The 6,736-nt window shown below is 31.2% G+C and overlaps 1 long non-coding RNA gene across 1 annotated transcript; it reads left to right on the top strand.

Moving 5' to 3' along the window:
- The first annotated feature begins 1,836 nt into the window (after positions 1–1,836).
- On the top strand, positions 1,837–3,472 carry LOC131634697 (uncharacterized). Its single transcript, XR_009293628.1, has 3 exons — positions 1,837–2,254; positions 2,639–2,734; positions 3,179–3,472. It is a non-coding gene; the product is annotated as an uncharacterized LOC131634697 (long non-coding RNA).
- Positions 3,473–6,736: the final 3,264 nt, after the last annotated feature.

Here is a 6,736-nt window from a genome sequence, read left to right on the forward strand (position 1 = left end):
CAGTGGTACATGCTGTTAACAATAATTGCTTTCGTCACTCTGGGTTTTGTGTTATTATTTCTAATATTAAGCAATTTTTAGTTTTACATCCCGACTTTGAGGTAAAGTCTAATAAACGCCAAGCGAATTCGGTTGCTCACTTGTTTGCAAGGGCGACCAATTCGTGGTCTAGGCATATGTCTCTTTATTCGATTCTTCTTTGTATTGGACAACAGTTATGTTATGAAATGATATGAGTTTGTTTAGGTAAAAAAAACTATTTAGGATACAAACCATAATTTTTATTTAATTTAATTATGTTATATAATAAAAAATCATCACTTATTGAAGTAAATAGAATTAAAATCCTTCTCATTTATTGAATTTTATGCATTTAGTATAATACTTAAAAAAATCGTCTCATTAATGTAATTACGGAAAAAAATATTTTATTGATTATATCTTACTTATGGAAATTTATTTATAAAGTTAAAATAATAATTGAATAAATATTTGTCAACGGCATAAATAAAAGAAAAATTATTATTGATCAAAATACAAGAAAAATATGTGACAATGATTTAATTACACATAGAAATATTTTGAATCCAAATATAATTAAAACAATTAATAAATAAATCTGTGTCATTGATTTAAAAAGACAAAATATATATGTCTGTTAAAAGTTGTTATTAATACAAATTTTTTTATAACAATAATTGTATAAATAAATATTAAAATATAATAATTGATATTAAATTTTAAAATTATGGTACAATGTATGCATTATTCTATTAAATTTGTACTATACGATTATTAATTCAATAATAATTACATTTTTGTACAATTCGTAAAAATAAAAGTACGTATATTTAAAATAATTTATGAATTCAAACACGGGAAAAAATATTGTTTCTTAATTATTTATATCAATAATTTTTTTTTTAAAATTATTTTTAATTTAAAATACATTATTTTTAAAGATATGAAAAAGTGAGTTATATATTATTGATATAATAATTTTACTAATATATGTTATTAACTAGTGGAATACCCGTGCGGTCGCACGGGTACCGTTGTGGAACGTTCATTTGTTTTAGATGATTTATTTTGTATAAAAAATTAAATAGGATAGTTAAATAAAAATTATATGAAAAAATAAATATGAAGATAGGAAGGAAGATTGATACGCGCATTTGTTCTCAAAATATAATAAAAATAAAAGGGATTTTTTTTAAAAGAGATAATAAATCGGTGCCTATAATCCTTTCAATATATAAAAATATGTGAATCTAATATATATATATATATATATATATATATATATATATATATATATATATATATATATATATATATATATATATATATATATATATATATATATATATATATATATATATATATATATATAACAGTTAACATGTGAAGATTTTCAAGTCCTAAAATCTAAGGGAACATGCAAATTAGAAGTCACAATTATAAGCCAAAGTCAAGTAATACAATGATACAAAATTTGACACAAAAGCATGAATTAAAGCAAATCAAAATATAGTACAAAAATTGATTAAAAGGACTATTATTTTTATGAGCTTTTTATGAAAGAAAATTACCAATTAAAGAGACCAAAATTAAATCCTAAAGTGGTCTAAAAATCTAAGAAGGAAATTTTTCTATTGATTTTATTGCTATATTTCTATTACCTAAAAGGTGGAAAGTAAAATCTAAATACGGGCCACCTGGGGTGTATATCGTGGCCCAATTGTTTTATTGCTTGATCCACTATCATGTTTATTTCAGATTTTATTCAATAATTAAGTAAAAGAAAATTAATTAAAACAAAAGGGGAAATTAGGATAAATGTTGTGACGATTAAGCTTCAGTCTTAGACTCTCTCCTCACTCTCCCTTCACCTATCTCTCGCCGGAAATCGCTCCGCCTTGCCAGAGGCGGCGGAGCTCGGCCAAAATCTAGAAAACGACGACAAGATAGCTCGTCTAGCCGTGGGCTACCACAGTCTCATATCAAATTCGCTCACGGAAGCTTAACCGGCATGTTAACTCGAAAGGGGAAAATGAAAATCTAAACGCACAACGGCGCAATCATGAAGCGGTCAGATGGACACAGAGGTTAAGTCGATATCATTGAGCATCACGGAGCATCGTTCAGTAAGAATGAAAGAGAAATACGAAGGGCTCGAGGCTTACCGGTACTGGCGATTCTTCAAGATGCGAATGTGGAAAGAAAATACCAGAGGAAAATAGCTTCACTTCATGTAATCTTCTCTTACTCTCCTTCTTCTTCTTCTCTCGCTTCGTTTTTCTGCTTGAGTGATTATGCTTTTAAGTTGTTACAATTTGTTTGCTTGAAATTAGAGTAAAGTGTTGAGTGTGACAGTTGGTTAGTTGCAAGTTAGTTTGTTGAAATTTGTTATAAGACAGTTAGGAATGGTTATTGACAAGTTAACAGTTGGTTAAAAACAGTTGGGACTATGTTAGACTGTTAGTTAGGATTCTGTTAGGACGGGTAATAGTAGTTTAAACAGTTAGTATGGTTGAGGGTCGGTTAATTTATCATATCATGGGCTGAGTGTGTATCTATTTGAAATGGCTTTTGAATGGTGCCTTGAATGATGACAGTTATTGTTCATTGTGTGCAGAGCTTATCAACTACTCAGTTAGGACACGGCTGGACCGGCGAATGCGAAGACATGGTCTTGGATTGTACTACGAAGTAAAGAGTTGCTTTGGATATGGTAAGTGATGTAGTTTGAACTGTTAGCGCTAATTCTAAGTATGGTCATTACGGAGTAGCAGGTTTAGTTGAGGTTAATGAAGTTTAAATGGTTAGGTATGAGTTAACTGTGGAACAGAGACTAAGTCAGGTGGTTTGAAGTTCCAGATTCTTCAATATTTTTTAGTATGTATATGTTTTCTGCTGGCTTTTGTTTGACTGTGACTGGCTGTTGATAAATATGACCTTTGATGCTTTGAACTCTGAATTTAAATTGTGTTGGACTGTGATGAATTAAATGACTTGTTCACATCTCTTTCCATGAATTGTCTTCTAATATATTCGGTCATTATTCAACTATGCAAGGCTGTTTCGAATGCAAGGCTGCAATGGATGTATTTGAGCGCAGGAATTGATCCGAATGGGACGGTTATGAATGACTAAATCTGGTTTTTCTTTTATGTAGGTACAGGTCTGAAGTGTAGGAATGGTGCGATAGGGACAAAGTCATGAAGATGAAAAGACTTAAGATAATAAAATATAGGTCATAGGATCAGGTCTAGAAATTTGGTTCTTTTATAATGAATTTTGTAAGGAATGGATAGACTTGATGAATGTATGGACTATAAACATGTGCACTGGTTTTTGTTTGAATTAAATATGGCCGATGGTTTTGTATATGGACTGTTTGTATGAGACTTATGTTGTCATTTGAAATAAGTTTGGAACTTGAAAGAACGTGAATAATGTTGAACTTGAATGATGTTGCCTTTGTGTCTTGTACCTTGAACTGTAAGAAACTCTATATAAATTGAATCTTTCTTCTGAATTTAACAAGAGTCGAGTCTTAATATCACGGCCAAACTCATGTCCTTGAATCATTAGATTCATGAAATTGCTTGAACAAACCTTGAATCATTTAGACTTGATAAAGTTACTTGAATGCATACTTCAAATTCAATTCTAACTCAATAGGATCTTAATTCTTCAAATCATGTTAACTTGTTTGACAAGCAACAAACGATTGAAAGAATAGTGCTTATATATTATCAATTCTCTAGCAACACTTTGAAGAATCTTTGAAGATGCATTAGAATTGAAGTATAGAAATAATGAAAATCTTAAGTCCATCCTCCAATTAATGAACTCCAAACACACTTACGCAATGAGCCAAGAACCTTATTTTTCCTCGAGATACACACTTGATGTCTTTTTTCTTGGAGATCTTGATGAAGATACTTATTGTAGCTTGATAATCTTGAATGAAGAGGAGAGCCTCAAAACCAAAGAGAAACCTTTATTACTAAGATCCTTGATCTCAATGCCAAGTTATTGATTAATGATGCATGATGTGTTAGATGATCTAATAGAGGTATGTAGATGAAATGCGAAGCTTAAGCCAGATATAAATAGAATTATGAGGGAAAATTTTAGGGTGCAACAGTAAGTCCTAAGTTAAGTGAAAGAATATTACTTCTGATCTGATTTATAAGAGAAAATTTATTTTTTGAATTTATTAAACAATCAATATATCTGGACTAATTGGTTTGTTAAATTTATTAAATAATTAATTTATTTGGTCTATTATATAGTTGAGATATATTTATTGTTCAATAAACCTAAAAATAAATTCTCTCTTGTAAATAAATAGTGTTTGTGATTATCATTGTGATGGGTCCATCTTATTTTCTGAAAAACATGTTCTCTTGCATGCAAATGGTGTGCACACCCTTTTTATTTTCTTTCCACAAACCCTTTTATTTAGCTCTAAATATTATGATGAGTTTTCAACGGAGCAATAAATATCATTTCATACAATAATGTGTGTATATCAATTAGACTGACACTGTAGTAAGTAAAACTTGGAGGAAGAGTTGGGTTTAACAATAACTCGAGATTGCATCAATGCTGCATTCATAAGCAAACTAATGATTTCACCCATATCAACTTCAGGTCCTAATTTGAATCCTGCTTTGTTGGAGGCTCTACAACACATCCTTTCAAGCACATTATATAAGGTATGCACAACACTTCTCATAAGTATCATCTCCATAACCAAAAAATGACTTCATTCCATTAAAAAAATCAATGATTTCACCAATTGCAGCCATTTGGTACATATCAAATATTTGAACAAAAATACAATAAAATAGAACATAATAATTTGAATAATGCCATGAAAACAAATACAAATAGAATTTTGAATTTGGAGAACAAGTCGAGTCGAATTTAGAAGGTTGGAATTGGAGTAGACATCTTTGACGACATGTTTCATGGCAAGTTGGGAGGAATAGGTTAAATTATAAGATTGTCATATACAAACATGTTTAGCTTATTTGTGATACAGATTACAAGAGACTAATCAGTAAAAGTGCGTCTCCTATTATACTCATATAAAGTTGCAAACTTAAACCATTGAATATCATACTTTCACTTGCAATAAGCCTCTCTTTTCCTTTCTTCATATACTATTGTTAAGTGTTAAGAGTACTTTGATTATCATGTAAAAATGTGACATTTTTAAGTCCGTTCCTTTGTTTTTGAGTAAAATAGCTTATGTAAATAAGTGATTTTGGAAAATGTGAATATTTGGTATTTTTAATATGTTTGCTAGTGCTTCAGTGTTTGGTGATCGTAAAAGTGCAGAAAAGTCAGAAAAAAAGCCGAAGAATCGAAGATTTGGACGACGCTGAAGTTGTCAGTATTTGATTTTGTCCACCATTCTGTCTTGGAGCGTCCGACGGAGCATTTGGCTCGCCGGGGGAGTGAAGATATTTTTAACTTCTCTCTTGCGCTAATTATGTCATGTGCCATCTGAGTGGGCTTCTCCCGACGAGTAAAGGAGCCGCTATTTTAGTACTTTATTAGATATTTTGTGATTCATTCTATCTTTTGCTTATCTCTCTTGACCTAAAAACACTATTTGTGTGCAAAAACCCTATTTTCTTCATTTCTAACCTAAATCATAGCTCTCAACCATCAATCTTTAAGACTTCAAGTTTGATGTTCATAAAGCTTGATTGTTTACTTGTTGCTCAAGTCACCATGGAAATGAGTGGCTAAATCCTTCTTGGTGTCAAGATTAGATGTAGATAATCTTTCTTGTATTATGTATTTCCTTTGATACTTTGTATGTGAACAAGTGATGATTAATATATGGTGAAAAACCTTGTGTTTATATTTATATGTGATTTGAGTTCTTATTGAGAAATAGTTTTCAAATCTTGAACTAGGTTTTTCATCTATCAACAAATAAAGTTTAGAGATAGCTTTGTGAGTTTTTTTTCATAAATAACTATTGTATAAAAAGAGAGTACTGGGGGTACGCAACCCTTACAAGAGATGACAGGAAAACCTGAAAACCAACTAATAACAACAAACCAAGCGAAAATCACATACATCCACTCATAAAAATTACTTCTAATTCTATCTTTGGCTACTATAGCAAGCCACCATCAAGAATACCAAAGAATCGAGTAATATAATTCATCGCTATCAAAAACCACATTATTGAATGTCATATTATTTCTGACCTTCCAAATGCACCACCATATACTCAGCCAAATAGCTGCAGCCCTTTTACGTTGAATCTTCCCCGACAAAGCGGTAACCCCTTACTGAATTTGGATACAACAATCAGCTGCAAAATGCGTGTCTAAATTTAGCCATTTATTAATACTTGCCCAAAGTTTTTGGATCTTAGGACAGAATATAAATATGTGACTAGTATCTTCACTATGTTGTTCACAAAAGACATAAAGAGTGTCATGATTATGCACAATAATTCCACGGCGAACCAGCTGATTCCTCGTCGGTAGTCTGTCAAGAATTAGTCTCCAGCCAAAAAATCTAACTTCGACGGTACTTGTGATGTCCAGATACGATGCAGCCTCTGGTTAATGTCCGATTCCAGCCCCCCCACCCACTTGTTCTTGCATTAGTAGCTTGTAACCCGAGCGAACCGTATAACATTTGGAGTCATCAAAAGGCCAAACAATAACATCTACACTATTTGTACTCAATG

The sequence above is a fragment of the Vicia villosa genome, unplaced genomic scaffold (assembly GCF_029867415.1).
Source record: "Vicia villosa cultivar HV-30 ecotype Madison, WI unplaced genomic scaffold, Vvil1.0 ctg.001336F_1_1, whole genome shotgun sequence".
NCBI classification, from domain to species: Eukaryota; Viridiplantae; Streptophyta; class Magnoliopsida; order Fabales; family Fabaceae; genus Vicia; species Vicia villosa.